The sequence below is a fragment of the Podarcis raffonei genome, chromosome 4 (genome assembly GCF_027172205.1).
Source record: "Podarcis raffonei isolate rPodRaf1 chromosome 4, rPodRaf1.pri, whole genome shotgun sequence".
NCBI classification, from domain to species: domain Eukaryota; kingdom Metazoa; phylum Chordata; class Lepidosauria; order Squamata; family Lacertidae; genus Podarcis; species Podarcis raffonei.
The window spans coordinates 72397622-72416248 of NC_070605.1; the positions used below are offsets into that span (position 1 = coordinate 72397622).

At 42.8% G+C, this 18627-nt stretch overlaps 1 protein-coding gene across 1 annotated transcript in view; it reads left to right on the forward strand.

Moving 5' to 3' along the window:
• The first annotated feature begins 8208 nt into the window (after positions 1 to 8208).
• Positions 8209 to 18627, forward strand: part of ZBED1 (zinc finger BED-type containing 1) — a 38692-nt gene continuing 28273 nt past the window's right edge. Inside the window, exon 1 of the mRNA XM_053387287.1 lies at positions 8209 to 8310. The gene's annotated coding sequence lies outside the window, so the exon portion shown is untranslated. The remainder of the gene's footprint in view (positions 8311 to 18627) is intronic.

The window sequence follows — 18627 nt, forward strand, 5'->3', positions numbered from 1 at the left end:
ACCTATATGCTTCCCTTTCTATATCTTTTGTTGCAGTCTTTTTCTCTCTCAGCCCACATTCCTAGAGCAATATTAAAATAGCAACACTGGGCTAAGTTTCAGAGCTGGCTCAAACCATACTTTCTCAACCACAATACCCCTCTGCAATATGGGTATGCTAGTGATGGCTCTTGTTTGCAGTGTATTTTTTAATGTTTACATACTCAGGGTGGGAAATGATATTATGCATGAAATTAATCTAGAGTTAGAAAGCACATGTCTTTGCTGCTACCATTTACTTTTGGGTGGGCATGCCATAGCCCAGTCATAGATGTAGAAAATCCTGGATTTCCAATTGTTTTATCTGGTAAAGATCACTTATCTACCAGGGAAGATTAAAAAAAAACCTTTAAAATACATATAAATTATTATTGGAATGGCATATTAAAGATGAGGAGGTAAAATCGGTAATGATACATTGGGCTAAATATATTGGACATAATATACAGTTAGAAGAATGGGAGATGTTACAGCATGCAGTACACTTAAAGAAAATGTTATGAAAATGATGATTTATCACCAGTTAAACTGGTCAAGAAAATGTTATGAAAATGATGATTTATCACCAGTTAAACTGGCCAAAACGTATAGAACAAAAAATGAATGTTGGAAATGTAAGGAAAAGGAAGGTACTTTTTTCCATATGTGGTGGACATGTAAAGAGGTAAAAGCTTTCTGGGAAATGATATATAAAATAAGCTAAAGAAAATGTTTAAAAAGACTTTTGTTTAAAAACCAGAAGCTTTTTTATTGGGTATAGTGGTTAGAAAGATACTGAGACAAGAGAAAAAAATTGTTCTTATATGCAACAACTGCGGCAAGAATTTTGTTAGCCCAAAGATGGAAACAACAGGAGTTACCAACAAAAGAAGAGTGGCAGAAGTTGATGGACTTTGCAGAACTGGCAAAACTGATGGGAAGAATCCAGAACCAGCGAGACCAACCATTCCAAAAGGACTGGAACAAATTTATATTATATTTAAAAGATAACTGTAAGCAATTAACATCATTAGCAGGGTTATCTGAAGATTTGTAAGATGAAACTGCTACCTATTCAAGTTGAGTAATATAATATTTTTGGTAACGACATAACAAGGATAGGAAACAAAGTGAAATGTAAAGATGCAAAGTTTAATTTTGTAAACCATCAGATGGAAAGGAGGGAAGTCTTTAGGCTCAGATGAGCCAAAGAGATAAAATAAGAGGATATGATGTTACGTAATGTGATTATATAAATAAAAATCATTTTTTTAAAAAAACAACAACTTCAAAATAAGGCAAGGAGCTGTTTCAAAGTAAACCAAATAGTACCAATGGTCTGTATTTGGACAATAAATAAATAAAAATTAGTGGCCAGGGGTGCCAACTTGAATAAAATATTGGGGGAGCCCAGGTAAGCCTCACCTGGCATAATCAATCACAAGACGTGGCACATACACACCATTTGAATGGCAATGGCCACAACTTGGGGAGCCACCCCCCCCCTCAAATATATGCACTAGAAATTCCTTCTCAATTTTTGTGAACCAGAAATCCTCTTCTCTGGACAAGGGGCTTCCTGAGTCATTTTGAGATATTTTAAGGTGTTTCCTTAGACTTGTAGGACTCCAAATCTCTCTACAGCACTCATCAATCACATCTCTGACTAAACTGAAAGGTGTGAGCAGCAATTGCATTGAGTGGTGCTGTTTATTCTGCAAGGACTAAAGACGTACTTTTTAAAAACATGAAAGCTCATGGTCTGGGGGTCCAACTGGAACTGGGCCCAGTGCAGCAGTACCCACTGTAGCCCCTTTCAGCTGCCCTGTTTCTACTACAGTGGTACCGCCGTTACTTCTGGGTTGCCGCGGAGCACAACTTGAACGCGCTCATCCCGAAGCACATTCAACCCGAGGTATGACTGTATATGAACATATGTATTAGGGAGGGGGGAAAAGCATTATGAGTATAGGTAACTCTGTATACATGAGTTGTATATACACAAAGGCAAGCATCTCAAGAAGTAGTAAAAAATACACTGAATGGCAACATTCCAATTTTCAGCATGTCTTCATGTAGTGCTGGGGTGAAAGTGGTATCAAGTGGAAAGAAGCCCTAGTTGGTAGAACAGGGGAAAAGAACTGTTTTTTGGACAGTTCTTATTATTTTACATCTTCCATGAATGAGCTCTCACAAGTCCAAGCAAAGTAGTAAAAGTGGCATACTTTGGAATTACTGCTGTAGCCCTGGCAACTGACAATGTCCTAAATTCTGCTGTATATTTCACTTTGGCCTCTACAGGTCTTATCTGGAATAAAACTTTGAATCATGCTGAGTCAAAAGCCCAGGCTGCATTCCCTTAATACTCTGATATAACAGATTACAGAATGTTACCAAGTGTCAGCATGAAGAAAACTGGAGAGCAATGAGAAGTTACTGCTCTTATCTCGCTCTTCCTTATGTAAACATGTGGCAAAATGTCCCCAGCAAAGTGCTGTAGAAATAATTTGTGAGTTTCGGGTCTCCAGCTTGTAATACTTGAGAACCAACAGTTCATGCTTGTTGTATTGGGGGAGGGGGATAATGAATCCCTCTTATGTAAGATACACCACATCCCTAACTACAGCTAGAAAAGAAATTTCTATAAAAGTTTTATACAGGTAGTATATGACCTCACAAAAAGTAGGTACTGTTTACCAATCGAGTAAAAGGTAAAGGTAAAGGACCCCTGCATGGTTAAGTCCAGTCAAATTTGACTATAGGGTGTGGTACTCATCTCTGCTTTTGGGCCAAGGGAGCTGGTGTTTGTCCGCAGACAGCTTTCCGGGTCATGTGGCCAGCATGACTAAATCGCTTCTGGCCCAATGGAACACTGTGACGGAAACCAGGGCGCATGGAAATGCCATATACCTTCCTGCCACAGCAATACCTATTTATCTACTTGCACTGATGTGCTTTTGAATTGCTAGGTGGGCAGGAGCTTGGACAAAGCAACGGGAGCTCACCCCATTGCGGGGATTCGAACTGCCAACCTTATGATTGGCAAGCTCGAGAGGCTCAGTGGTTTAGACAACAGTGCCACCTGCGCCCCACCAATCAGTAACAAAAGCAATTGGAGAGGGTGTGTTGTGGTGGGCACTTACTGTCATATGTGGTGGGGCTGTGACGTGGTTGGTTCATTTTGGAGTATGTATAACAAGGGACATGAAGACAGTACTTTATCTAATTTCAAGGGAGACAGTCTAAGTTTGGTGTACAAAGTTTTGATTATGTACTTGTCAACAGCAGGAAGATTAGCAGCAGCAGAGGAGTGGGAAAACCTTTTATTTCAATACAAATGTAGAGATAACAGGTTCAAAAGTTAGCATTATTAGAGAAACAGATGGTGTAGGTTTGAAAGGCTAAAGGACAGCCAAACATGGATGAATTTGAAGGAATATGGTATATGCTTTTATTGCATTTACAAATGGGATAACTGCACTTTTCCACATTGTGATGAGACATCTTTCAAGACCTCAGGCATGTATACTAGAAAATGTTTCTGAAAAAGAGACGTGGAAAATTCTTTATTATTTGCTTTTGGACCCGCTTACTTCTGTTGGCTTGGGATCTGTGATGTTCGCTGATATTCATTTCATGTGATAGTCTACTTTGCACTATTTGTAGTGAAAAATCAATGAAAAGGAACATCCCAAACTGAGCCAGCTTCATGGTTTTGTTCTTGACTTTTAAAGTCCTATACAATTTGGGGTCACAATATGTATCAAACCGCCTCCATTGTACAGACTAAGCTGATCTTTAAGAATGTGGTCATTCCACAACCAGCACACTACCACTTCATGACATGAAAGCAATTCTTCTTGGTGAAAGCACCCACTCTCTGAAACACCATCCTTTGGATAATTTGTGAGATGGAGATAGTAATAGCCATAAAAACCTCTTAGAAATGCATACATATCCCAAGCTTTCATGATCTTTAATTTTGTTTGTTTGTATACTCCATTTCATTTGTGATACACAGTTGCATTTTCTTTTTGTCTAGTTTTCAGGAAATTTTATTGGGAGTTGTTGTTTTTATGTATACCATTTAGATACTTTTGTTAAACTAAATGGTACAAAAACCTAAATAAATAGATAGCTTGAGGACCTCCTTGGTATACATTCTGCTTCTATGTGGCAACTGATCGCAGCGATGATGAAGATCACAGAAAAAATAATCACCATCATAACTATTCTGATGATAATAACAACAACGGTGTTGATAACTACTGTAAGAATGTAGAAGAATGCATATTTGCATTTATAAATGCAACTGTATTCTGAAAGACTGCTTAGGCTAAGGAGAGAGGCAAGTCTATTAAAAGGCTAAAATAAAAGTTTTACAAAATCATCTGAAAATAGAACTTAAAGAAATGTTGTGGGGAGATAATACCCAGAGAATTAATACCGACAATGTACTATTTCAGGAACTAAGAGTCTATGGTGATAGTGGATCATGAGAAATGTATTTTACCTTTAATACCAGTTCTGTGTAGACTCAGAGACGGAAAAGATTCATTGAGTTGTTTTGTCTGTGTTCCCGACTGTGTGAGAGTATGACTTCATTAACTTAAAAGGTCATTTTTCTAGGTGCTTTTGGAAGAAACTGATTTTCTGGATCCATTTCAATGGGAGTTTAGGGCTGGTTTTGGCACAGAAACTGCTTTGGTTGCCCTGTATGATGACCTCTGTTGAGAGAGAGACAAGGGAGACATGTCCCTGTTAATTCTTCTCAACCTCTCAGTGGCTTTCAATACCATTGACCATGGTATCCTTCTGGAGCAACTGTCCAAACTAGGAGTGGGTGGCACCACTTTTCTATCGTTCCCACAGGATGTTGCCTGGGGAATGCTTTTCCTCTTTCCCTTCCTCTCTATATGTAGAGCAAAAATGTCATTGTGAAGCAAAATGTATTTTATGAATAAAATATATGCCACAGACATTGCATTCTTGTCTCCCATCTGTGTGGTTCTCTCTTTCAGAGCTGAAACATAATGTTTTAATCTTGAGTTTCATACAGTGGATTCACACCGCAGAATATCTGGATTTATATCCCTTTACCATATATTGATATTGTGTTTGATCTCATTTGTGTTATCCTGACCTGGCTGCCCTCAGAAGTTTCTAGTCTTGCTTCGTGGGATGCTGGATGTTTCTGTCAAACACACAAAGTATTGTCTGTTATCATCAATGAGTAGCTTAGTTGAGGATACTGACTGCTAAAGTGAAATTATTCTAGCTGTCCTTGCAAAAACCATTGTTGTAAAGGAAGCAAAAGCTTGTTATTTTGTCCTGCACTGGTCAAAGATATCTGGGAGGGGGAGGGGGAGGTGACCTGAAACAGATTGACTTCCCTAAAATTAGTTTTTTCAGCTAGTTCATTGCTTTATTTTCCTATTCTCTACAAAAAGTCATCATAATGAATCCAATCAGGCTTTATTTATGACAGCTAGTGTCTCTGTCTTTAGATCTGTCTGCATGTGGATGATTCCATAAGTAGGGAATCTGGTAGTGCATTGGCACCCCTGAACCCCAGACCACAAGCAAATGAGCCTTTTCCAACTTAACACAGGTAAAGCTCTACTCTTATGCACACTTGCTAATGGATGCAAAATAATAGGGACCCCCAAATAAATATGAATAGGTCCAGGCTGCACAAAAACTGGTATTTGGTACTTCTTCAGCCCACGCCTCAGAATAACAGATAGGCACCATACTGAGATTTCTGTAACTGTTCCATACAGTGCCTGTTATAAGGTGATAGATAACCTGTATTGCAGCAGGTTTACTATGTGCCTTGCGGAGTATGTTTTGGGGCTTTTGTGCTGGTGCAGAGGAAATCTCAACTACAACCCAAAATGTCTTATTTACCTACCACATATTGCCTGCCTCTTAGGTACAAAAGAAGGTGGCAGCCCTAATACCTAGACTGGGCCTTTGCAGGATCAGATTTCATGGCTTTCCAATGAAGCTGCACTGAAGAACGTTAACGGAGGAGATAGACTGTGGGTTGTTGTTGTTTTTTAAAAAATGTTTTTATTCAATCCTTTCTTGGGTGCATCCAGAGCTTCTGTTTTCAAGCCACAGAATCCTTCAAACAAGTCAGTCAGGTTCAGAGTGGGACGTTACTATTCTAGGCAATATGGGGTTGGAGGAAAAGAAAAGTGGGAAGAGAGGGGGAAGGGAAAGAGGAAGACATTAACATTTCATTCATTGATATAGTATGTGAGCTTTTGTGTCAGAGTCAGGTAAACAGGTATTTTATTTTTGTTGGGGTGGGAGAGACTAGAGGGCCCAGGAGGTGGTGGGTTGAAGCCATGCCCAGGCTCTGTCTGTGGTGTTTGAGAGAGATCCCAGATGGCTGTTCACACATGCTAGGGTGCAGTGCTTTTTCTATTAAAAAAAATGTGTCTAGGGGTACTCTCATTTTCCTGCTCATATTGAAATACTGCCCCTCAATGAGGCCAAACTTAGGTGCACAAAATGTTTAGGGGCATGCGTCCCCCCAGGAAAAAAGCACTGCTCTCTGCCGCAGTCAACATGTGGCGACTGTGTGTGCGCGCGCGCGCCTAAACTCCACTTGCACGCACGCTCCGCATAAGTGGCAGCCTGACTGTCTCTCCTCGGCGGTCGGAGGTGGTGCCCTTTTCGCCTGCCACTCTCACCTGAGCGTGAACCCCCGTTCTGCCCCCTTGAAAGGAGAGGACAGGACTCTCCACATCTTTTTTGGGAGACCTCAGGCTTCTCAGGGGAGACGTCAGTTAAGCAGGAGGTGGGGGGCATGTCCTTTACAACCCCCCTTTCCCTCACTCCCTCAGCATTTCATACTCCCTTGTAATTACAGTCACAGCACACACACACACATACAGAGTCAATGACAGCCGAGGTTTCCCCGGCTACACTGGCGGTACGAGGGAGAGGAAGGACTAGACGAGGCGCGAGGGGCGGGCGGGAGAGTGGGAAGGAGGCGGGAAAAAGAGCGAAGGCGCGCTGCTGGGCGGAATACTAATCAGGCGGGTTTCGCGTCTGCGGCGAGCCGACTGCCTCCGCTGCAGAAGCGCGCACAGACGCACTCGGAGAAGCGCAGGCGGGGAGCACCGCGGCGGGGCGGCCAGAAGGAACTTCCAGGCGCGCGACCTCCGCCGCTCGCGCCTCCCAGCCGCCCGCTTTCTGGCGCTGCCCTTTCATGGCTTTCCTCACGGAGCTTCCCAGGAGGAGCCTGGCTTTCCCCACCTGTCCCCATCACCACCTGCGGGCTGTCGCCTCGCCGCCGCCCAACTTTGAAGGCGCTCGCTCGGCAGCAACAGCAGCCGGCGCCCCGCGGCGCGCCGCCTCACCTCAGCCCGCCTCTGACTGAAAGGGAAGGCGACGCGCGCCGGGCGGGCAGAGCATCCTTCTTCTTTCAGCCCGCCAAAACCCACCGAGGAGCCCTCCTGGCGGCGCGCGCGGGGCGCCCATGGCCGCGCCGTTGGGCGGGCTAACTTCTCGCCGCCTGCCCCCTCAGCTCCCCAGCCCCTTCGCTGCGGCCGCGGCTGCCGGAGCGGGCGAGCGCCGGCTGGTGAGAGCCCCGCGGGGTCAGTCCGTCAGCCAGTCCGCCTGCCTCTTCTCCGGGCGCCCTGACGAGGAGGCGGGAGGGAAGCCCGCTCGCCCGGCGCCTCAGCCTCGCGCCCTCGCCTCCTCAGCTTGGCACGAACCAATGCGGAGGCAGCCCAGGTTTTAGCGGGGCTCTTTCAGGCGACGGGGGGACTTCGGTGTGGAGGCTGCCGCCGCCGCCGCCGCCTCCTCTGCGGGAGAGGAGAGCCTGTCTGCTCCCTCCTCGGCGGGCTTGTGCCTCACTTCTCCGACGCGGGCTGCCGACTGGCGAGCGAGCTCCTCGGGCGGCTCTCGCGCGGGGGTCATGCAGTCCCTCATCTCCCCGGTGACCAAGGCGATTCTGGTGGCTTTGTTCATCTTCGCCATCCTGCTCATCCTCTATGTGATCCTGTGGTACATCTGCCGCGATGTGGATTGCGACCATGGCATCTGAGCGTCGGCGGCGAGGCTGCTGGGCGAGGAAGGCTGAATAGAGGGGCGCCTTCGGGTCGCCGCACACGGATCGGGGAGGACGGCCAGAGAGGAGGGAAGACGCGAGGCGGGGAAAGGCGAGGGAAAAAAGGGCCAGGAATCGGACCCGAACCTCCCGGAGCCCCTCGAGGAAAACTGCCATCCAAGCTAGCCCGGGATTGACCTTCAGACAGAGATCAGGACGACCCGGTGAGTTTTTCCACGCATCTTGTTTACAAATGGGGGCGAGAAAAGTTCTGAAACAATCATTTCCAGCAGCAGCAAAGGTGGGTTGTTGTTTTATTGAATGGGGGGGGGACCAAACCTTAACCATGAGAATAGCTGTCTGTCTGATCCTCCAGAAAGCACTGCAGTACCAGGCTGTTTGGGCTGCTGCTTTTCCATACAGTCATCATCACCCTAAGTGTCTGTGTGTAAGGATGGGGGGGGGGGGAGGCACGGATCCCTGGTCAGCTCTTCCTCTACTCGTGTGGTCTCCCGATGGTTTTCCTTGCGGATTTAAATCTGGAGAAAATGCGAAGTAGCCTCTTCGTGTCTGCGCTGGCCCCTCTGCACCATCTTACCTGTAATTCAACAAATGGGGAGTTTGGGAGAAGGGGTGTGTGTGCTAAAGAGACATAGAAGTAGATGTCTGAGCAGGAGAGGAAGCGTTGGTGGTTGCTGCTGTCTTCTTAAAAAAAAAAGTAGGGTTTTAAAATGCACACAGGATCAATGTGTGATTGGGAAGGTGCGAGGCTGCGATCAAGGACTGTTAGGTTGTCTTTGCAGCCCCTAAATTGGTATGCAGGAGGTAGCTGCACTGCTAAACAGACCATAAAGGTAAGCTCGTGTGACAGAAGGAACGAACGCTTTGTGAATCCAAAAGGTGGAAAATCAAGAAAGTAATTGAAAATTAGACCTCATGTGTGCAACATTCCAAGGGCAGAAAATATGGTTCATGGCATAAACACTTGGGAATGATTTTGCATATTATATATTTCACCTTGCATAGATTTGCATTTTGAAATACCCATTGAAGGTTTGGAGGGGGGGTTGGTGGAGTATTTACTAATTAATGGCAAAAGCATTTGAAATAGTCTTGGGGCTGGGATAAGAGGTATATATATGCATCCTTTTTAGATAATAGCTCTGCATTTAAAACAACTTCCCCACCCCCTAGCTTTTCTGATAGTGGATGAAATCCCATTCCATTAAAATAAATCAGTAGGAAATTTTGCCATTGAATTAAGTGGGAGGTGGATTGCACTCAATGTGTTCAATTGCAAAGCCAGTAAATGTGTGTGTTGCTATATTATAAATATCAGGAATGCTATGGGAAGTGCAGTCTGCTCTCTTCTTATATTGCCTGCACAGAGAAGACAGAATGTGGACAGCCTCATAGGGAGATTAAAATGATGATGATGACAATGTATCATATTGACCTCGCTTACCCTAGCCTTCTGTAAAATAGTGGCAGGGGAGAATGTAAGACACACTGACTAGATGGAGGTGATCGAACTGAGGTGTCTTTCTGAAATGGAGAGGGGGAGGCAATAAACCTTCAGGCTGTACTGTAGACAGTAGAAGGTCTAGGAATGAGAGCAGAGACTACATGATGTATTCACCCATAATTGGTATATATGCTGTGTGAGACAGATACACTACCTCTGTCTCCCACTGCATATGCACCAATTAAGAGGGACACTATGGGGAAGGGAGACAAGAAGGAAATGGATTTTGTTTTAACCCTCCCCCCTCCATGTACTCAAAGTGCAACTCTGTGATTTGAGATGATGTTGCATTGCATTGCCTCAAGGTGACTTCCTACCCATGGAGCCTTGTTTATATAGTCTGGAAAGAGAGAGAGAGAGAGAGAGATGCCCTTCTACAGTGATATCCAGTGAATTTTGCTCCTTCTTGCATTGCACTTCAAAGATCTTCTGACATGGCTAGTTGATCAGTCTTGATGTTATTGTTAATGCACTCTACAAACTAATGTGATTACAGCAGCAATGTCATCCATGTTTACATGCCTGGCAACTATATTGCTGAATCCATTTGTTTATCATCTTCTCCTCTCTTTAGCTGAAATGCCTGCTGCTCAGGACTCTGTGAGCAAGTAAAAGGTCACAAGCAGATGTCTAAAACAACTAGACCATTTTTGCTGAAAACTATTCCCTACAATGGTAGGCTTCTTGTGCGTGAACACTATCTAAAATACCACATGATTTTCAGTAAATCTTCAACAAACAACTCTCTCTCTCTGGCATCTGAAATGTGATGCACATTTCTTAATAAATAAATAAATAGACTAAATGGACATGCAGTTCATAGGGTTTTTCTCCTGTGCACGCTCACTTCAAAATGAATGGGAGCTACTGAAGAGCATGTTGGTGTTTTTGCATTGCTCTTGTTCATTTCAATTAGGGATGTGCATAACAGATTTCTGATGTATTGTGCCTTTGGTGTTGAACCCCATTGCAGGAAGGATAGTAGGGCTAATGTATGTAGAAGAAAATATATCAAGCTGTTTCACAAAGTGTAAGTTTTATTATATTTCATTTATTCTTGTGGATGAGTGAGTGTGTAACTTCATATACATGACACACGATTAAACAGCATCACATTTGTACAGGTTGTGAAACTGCAGGTTTCTATATGCAGTATTACTTCAGTACATGCTCAAGTCTCTTTATGTAAGTTACGCAACAGAATAAATATTTGTAACTCGCACTAACTGTACCTCAGCCCTCCAGAAATTTATAGCGTGACACTATGTATAATGAAATATAGGATTTTACTAATTAAAATTGCTGTGCATCACTTAACACCTAACTCCTAAGCAATTACTTGGAAGCAAATTCCAATTAAAATAAATGGAATTTACTGTCCAGGTAAATGCATTTAGGACCATGGTGCTATGATTTTGCAAACCCAGTTCTGTGCAATGTTTCCTTGAAAGTAAATCCATGGAACTCAGTGGGACTTACTCCTGAGTGGATCTACATTGGATCAGGCCATTACTATAAATACACATATAAATACTCGTATCTGAAGAAGTGTGCATGCACACGAAAGCTCATACCAAGAACTAACTTAGTTGGTCTTTAAGGTGCTACTGGAAGGGAAAAAATTTTTTTGTTATAAATACACAGCAACTTCAGTTTGCAAATGAATATATCACCTTATATAACTTTAGTATGTAGTAGGGGGAAAACCTCAAATGAAGTTCTGCTTTTTCTCCCTGATACGGAAATGTTGTGAGAATGTATATTTATGCCATTTTAAAGCAGCCTTTGCCAATGTGTCCTGTGATGGCTGGGGTTGATGGGAGTTACACTCCAACAGCGGCTGGAGGGCATCAGGCTGGTGAAGCCTGCTTTAAAGTCTAAATATATAGTTGTTGCTGTCCCTGGGAACAAGCAACACTTGAGCATCAGTCTCTCTACTTTTCTCTATCATTATTGGGAAGGTGAGTTGGAATCTGGCACCAGCACTTTTTCTATTCACCCCTGACTGAACCATTAAAGAGCATGTTGTTTGAGAGAAGCATACTATTCAGGGTAGATACATTCTCATTTGCGTGCATCTTTTTTTGTAAAATACCAGATGGTGTGTGAACCACTCATGTAATGTCCACCTTATACCAGTTCCTACTTTTTGTCTGTCTTTCTTAGTATTGTATAACAGGTAGTAGCACTCCATAGTCTTAGGCAGAGAGGTCTTTCTCATCACCTGTTAACCTGGTCCATTCTACTGGAGATGCCAGGGATTGCACCTGGAACTTCCTGCATGCAATGTTCTTTCCCCTGATAGGTGGGATATTATATCTTAATTGACCAGTCCTTGACATTCCACAAACAACATAAGTGATCTGCTGACATTTCTAGTTTCTGATTTCTCCCAAAGATATAGGGATAAAGTGTTGCACTTATAACAAAGAAAGCAGGGTTCAGGTACAACTTGAGCTAAGAAAGCCATGGCTCAGCTACGAAGTTCCTGAGATAACTTTGCCAGCCTTCATCTCTCAGGCGTCACCCATGCTACTGTTTAATGAGGATAGTAAGTTTCCTGTACCTGCATTAATTCTCCATTGACCACATGACATCCACCTCCAAAACCCTGCCTTCCTACACTTTCTATTCCCTCAATCCAGATGTTCTCATACCAGGGATACTCCAAAAAAATGAGAGAGCATGAGAAAATATGGACTGAGGGAGGGAGAAGAGTGTAAAGGCAATGATTTTGAGAATATGGATAATAGATAATTAATGGAGGTACAGGAAGTTTACTATCCACATTAAACTACAATATGGATTTGCCCTCAGTCTAGCCCTAATTTACAGGGTTGTAGTGACAGTAGGAGTGGGGAGCAGGAGATGCACTTAGCTCATTGGAGGAAAAGTGAGATACAAACATAATTAATTCGAGTAATTGCTAATGATGCTCTCTCTTGTCCCTATATTCTAACAACCATTACTTATAATGGAGACTTTCTTAAGGGCTAACTCCTTTCCTAACAGCTACAGGTAGCCGAGACATGAAACGTGTGTTGGTTTTCCCCATCCTGATTCAGTAAACAGAGGGAGGGAAAAGCTGTATCTGTTGATTTCCCCTCCCCTTTGTCCTGAACCTGTAAAAGGCGCAGAAAGTTCAAAACAAAACAAAACCCTGGTAATTCTACAATTCTGTGGTCTGTGCATTGTGGCATGAGCTGGAAATGGAGAGAGAAATTCATTAGATAAGTGCAAAGCAATGTTAGGATTGGGAAATGCTAAAGTAAGCTTTAAAGGCAACTTTCCTAGATTTATGAATATGCAGTGCTAATAATCAGCCTGGCCTCACATGGATGGAAGAGACTTTAGAGGTCATCTAGGCTAGCTCAGTGAAGGTCCTGCCACGCCACTGGTGGCTAGGGTCTATTAAAACCAGCAGGCAGAGCCAATGATATCCAGAGCTACCCTGTGACTGGTTGTAAGCAAAATAGCAGAGAAGACTGAGATTGGTGGTTCAGTGCTCCCTTTGCCCTAATGAGCCAGCCTCCACTGCCTACAGCAACTCTGTCAGATTGTTGTCAAGCCTCTGCTTAAACACCCCAAGGAAGGAGCTGCCACCATCTCCCGCAACAGTCTCCCCCACTATTGCACAGCCTTTACCCTAATGTTTAGTTCAAAACTGCTTCCCTGCCATTTCCACCCATTTAAGGTTCATTCCCTGTTCTCTGTTCACCTTTTGCATGACAGCCTGTCAGATATCTGAAGGAAGCTATCATATATTCATCTTCTCTGAAACTCTGCTGTGAGAATGATTAAAGCTTAGGCTCTGAAAATATTAAGCATTTTAGCAGGCATTTCTTGTGGATATATAGTGCTGCTGCTGCTGATATACCAAACCTATGGCACATATTACTTATACATCCACCCACACCTCCACTTTGGACTAACACTAATAACCAAGTAATCAATACTCACAAACAGGAGTGTTTCATACCGGAAATGTGCCTTGCCTTTACCACTTGTACTTAAAATAGCTAAGTACTTTAGAACTCAATTTTATCCTTCAGTTATGCTGGCAGAGGGATTATCTGTAGGATAGGGAAGAAGCACCACCACCACCACCAACAGGAGAACATGAAACATGCTGCTGTATATCTTGTATACCAGCACAAGTCTGCTGGCCTAGCAGCCAAAATGGGGCAGGGACACTGAGCATGGAGCTGATGTAAGGAAAATTCCTCCCATTCAACTCAGTGAAGAGCAAAACAAAACAAAACTTCCTGTTCCCCTACCAATCTCCTTCCTCATTCACATCATTATGAGAGCATGTAAGATATGGTGCAAATCAGCACTCAGTTACAGCATACAGAGAGATCATAAATAAGATAACTGGGTACCTAGCATAGACATATATCTTTCAGGCCTCACTCAGATCAAGTACACATAGGGGAAACTCTGGTGATGGGAAACATAAAGAAGGTGCACTTTGAACAAACAGGGAGTGTTTCATTAAATTGCCTGTCTCCAGAAGAGACACAGGGACTTGAGCACATTGCTAACACTTCTCTATCTAGGATCCTAACAGGTACTTCACCTTAAGACTCCAGACACAAACACCAACCTGCAACTCCCACTACACTGCCACAACTGGAACTTCAAGAACAGAGCACTCCACACAGGTAAGCGAGCAGAGATGGCAGCCATCCTACAAAGTGGAATTCCTGCAACAGTTTCCCCCTCTTTGCGTATGGATGCCTTGCCTATATTGTATTGCAGTAATGCTTGGTTCCCCCAAACAGGCAGGAGCAGTCACTCTCAAAAGCAAACACTCCAATCCAGCCATTACCACTGCTGGCCAAAGACTCGTGAGCTCTTTTGCCTGACAGGAACACATCCTGGGCACACAGAGCAGAATAAGCTGTTCCTCCACACAGAGAGTTGCACTGCAGCCCACCAGGGCGAGTATGGCCTCAGTCACTTCCCTTCCCAAGGTGAAGGAGACTGAGTTCTGGCCAATAACTCAGGTACCCCACTCCCACTCCCTCTTCCTCCTCACCTCCTCACAAACATCTACTGTGCCCCCACATTCATGGGCTCTGTGTTGCATCTGTTACATATTGCTTATTGCTCTCTGTCTTCCCTTGCTCTCCACAGACTGCTGTAAAGGACCTTCTCCCACATTGCATTCCAAGTCGACCAGGAAGGAGGCCCAACCCATCCATGTTCCTCACTTGCACTAGACAAGCCCACTTGCACTACACAAGCTCCTGATTCATTGCCAATGTCATGCCAGCTATGCAATACCTAGACAAGTGTCCTAATGTGGAGCTGGAGCCATGAAAGAAACAGATCCTGCCACCATCCTGCTGACCATTGTGCTGCTTTCTGAGGCACAGGAGCTCTGCTTGGATGACTGGTTGGCAACCCTCTATGTGGTTTCCCTCCCCACCCACTCCTCCTTTATTGAAATGCTGTTCAATAAAGCCTATGATTATGCCACATTCATTTTTTGTTTTTTTGTTTTCCATTGCTAGGGAATAGTGGATTGAAATGCCTTTCCCCTTAGTAGGATTGGGCTTCAGGATGGGACTGAAGGTAGGGAACTGGATGCTATCAGGTCTCAGGGGGGCAGTGGCTCTTTTGGCACTAACAGCAAAGGGTGGGCTGATATAGGACTTCCTGGGCAACCCATGTGCTCCTGGTATACACAACTGAATCTGGAAGTGGTATGTGTGTGAGGGGAGACGCCCCATGATGGTTCTGCTTCTATGGCTGAGTGGGTTGGGAACTGCTCAGTTGTGTTTGCAATGGGGGCTTGAGTCCAGGAAGGTCTCTTTCATTTGCCTCTGACTTGACTGCTGCTGGCCAAGCAAGCAAAAGATGAGTGGAATTCTATGCTTCTATACCTCCCTGGGGGTACTTCTCTCTCCCCTGCTTCCCTTCCCTAGGAGTTACGGAGTATAGGCTTGCTCTTCCCAGCTGCAATCCTAAACATTTTGCTTCTGAGTACAAGCTTACGATTGCACTGCTACTCTTGAAGTGGGCAGGGCTCTGATTAAGCTCATTGGCAAAACATACAGTGAGCAGAGATAGAGCCTTAGTGAAGCATTTTTAATAAACCTGGACTTCTTGTTATATTATTGGGTAAGTGTGTGGGGGGGGGTGCATTTGATGGAAGGTACAAAGCTATTAGGAGGGACTACTGCTGCAATGGTGGGAGAAATAGGATGTTACTGACTTATTAATGGGATTAAAAAATAATGATGATGATGTTTTAGTTACCAACGAGTGAAAACAAACCTTAAAGAGGTTTTCTGTTTAAGTGTCTTTACATTCAGCTGCAAAAGAAAATTAATCAACACAATTTTCAACTTCTGAGATATTATTTTCTTAAGATGGCTTTCCAGGGGTTTGTGGTCTTCAGTGAGTGTGTACTGAAAAGACTCTAACAAAATCCTATGTCTGAAATTTCACAGATATTTTCTTAACCTTTAATACAAGCTTCTTTTTTCCAATGTGTTACATTTCTAGAGTATATTTTAAAAACAAGCAATTTATATATCAATAAAATACCTACTAGTTGTAACACAAAGTAGTTTGGTTTGTTAATAATTGCTGTTTTAAGAGGGTTATGCAATGCAGACTTGCATTAGAGGAATACTGAAGCTACATTTTTGTGAAACAAACAAAAATGCTTTGAATCAGACTCTCAATGTGATACTTGTAGCATTTTAGAACTTTCAGAAATGTAACAGCTTGTTTGCCATGAGCAATGAACCAAATGATGAGTGGTTTCAATGAATCTGAAGGATTGTATCATACCATGGTGCTTTTAATAGATTTGTACATGTTTATAGAAGTTTATATAGGTTTTAACCTTGGCTGGAGTTTTGTGTGTATTCAGTGTTGCACAGTGCATTTTAAAGAAATCTTTAGGTAGGGAAGGAAGGATCTGAAAATCTCAGTTCCCTTAGTCTCTCATTTTTCCCCCCAAATTAAATTCAGTTAGCCATATTTCTGCAGCAATTTGATTAAAAAAATAATTCTCATGCAAATTCTTCAGTATTTGAGCACAAGTTTCTCCTAACTAATTTGTACACAGTTACGTAACCATTTTTTGTATGATATTTTTCCTAATATGTTCCTTTTTTGCACACACTTTAATATATGCATTTTTATAAGCTTTGCTTCTAGAGCTGCATCACAAAATTTAGATAAGTACAGATTTTGAAAGACACCTCATATTGTTTTGGAAAGTGTGAATTTCATAGCTTCAACTTTCCATGCAAACTGAATCAAATTTATCCCCTATCCCTACCTTTAGGAATAATTGTTGGATCTATTGAAATCATACCCAATTTACAGCCATCACAATCAATGGACTTAAATTATAGGGTAATCTTAACCATGTCTACTCAGAAATACTATTGAATTCAGTGGTGTTTATTCCCCAGTAAGTGGTGTTAGGACTGAAGTCTTAAGTTATTACTAACTTGCCCATTGATTTCAGTGGGTCTGCTCTGAGAATTACTTAGTTGCATACAACTCTGAATTACAAACTGATGTAATAAAAATTAGCAAGCGTTTCTCACTGCATAGTTGGCTTTGTGTGAGTTTTGTTCAATTTATGGTCTTACCTTACAATTATACACAGGTCCATTGTCTAACACATGTAAACAGCCTTCTGTGTGACTAGTAAATTCATTTTTAGCTTCACAGTGCTAATCCAAGCCCTACTGAACTGACTCCATGGCTGCAATTACCCTTGTTTGTTTTAATCAAGGTTTGTTGAACAAACCATGATGTCTTGTAGATGAACAAAGTAACTACGACTTATTTCAGCTAATTAACATTTTTTAACCATTTTTGTCTCTGTAGCTTTTGGAGTAAGACATCAAAACAAGCCAGGATTAAGCCATGATAGAAGGTTTGGATGTAATGAGAAACTATGGTTAACATAAACTAAGATTTGTAAGCCGACTTCAAACAACGGTTTCATGTTCTGTTTTGTTGGCCATGAACAAACCATAGTTAGTTGGCATGGGTGAATTCAGATCACAGTTAAGCTAAACAAACCATGGCTTAATGTCACCTGGGAACCAGACCAGTATGTAGGAGATAAGACCTGATCTTACTTACTCTCAGTGATGTTTGTGGCACTCCAGGTGCACGGAGATCATTTGACTGGAAATGGATCCCTTTATAAAATGGGGCTTCATTGCTCTTTTTAGATTATTTACCTGCTGCTATCTAAAAAGATTAGTCACAATATCTTCAAAAGCTCAGTTACATTTAGGAGCATAATATGTTTATCCTCATAACACTCTCTGGGATAAAGTTTTAGGTTGGTAAATTGTATTGAGACATTCTGACCTAGCAATCTTCATGACTGGAAATAATCTGGATTGCCAACATTCAACTACTCTACACCACATGATCTATACAGTGGTACCTTGGGTTAAGTAGTTAATTCGTTCCGGAGGTCTGTTCTTAACCTGAAAATGATCTTAACCTGAAGCACCACTTTAGCTAATGGGGCCTCCTGCTGCTGCTGCACTGCCAGAGCACGATTTCTGTTCTCATCCTGAAGCAAAGTTCTTAACCTGAAGCACTATTTCTGTAACCTGAAGCGTATGTAACCTGAAGCGTATGTAACCTGAGGTACCACTGTAGTTCATAGTTCATGACTTGTGAGTTAGAAGTTGTGAACCCAGAGTTCTAATATGCATAGGAGAGAGAAGGAGTGTGTGTGTGTGTGTGTGTGTTTTCTTCTCTGTGTGTGCCTTTTTAAAATAGGAAATCAACTAGGTATACTCTTCCAGCACATTATTCTGTATTCTTACAAGCCACCTGTTGCCCTAAAATCAACCCACATTGATATCCCAAGTTTCCTATCATCAGGTACACTCAGCAATGTCTGCATATTTTGAATTGCACTGATGTAACATTTTCTCAAGTTGTGTTATACTTGTTTTATGTCTCCCTCTGTCACTTCTAAATCAACACTAGCAATGCAATACTATACAAGCCT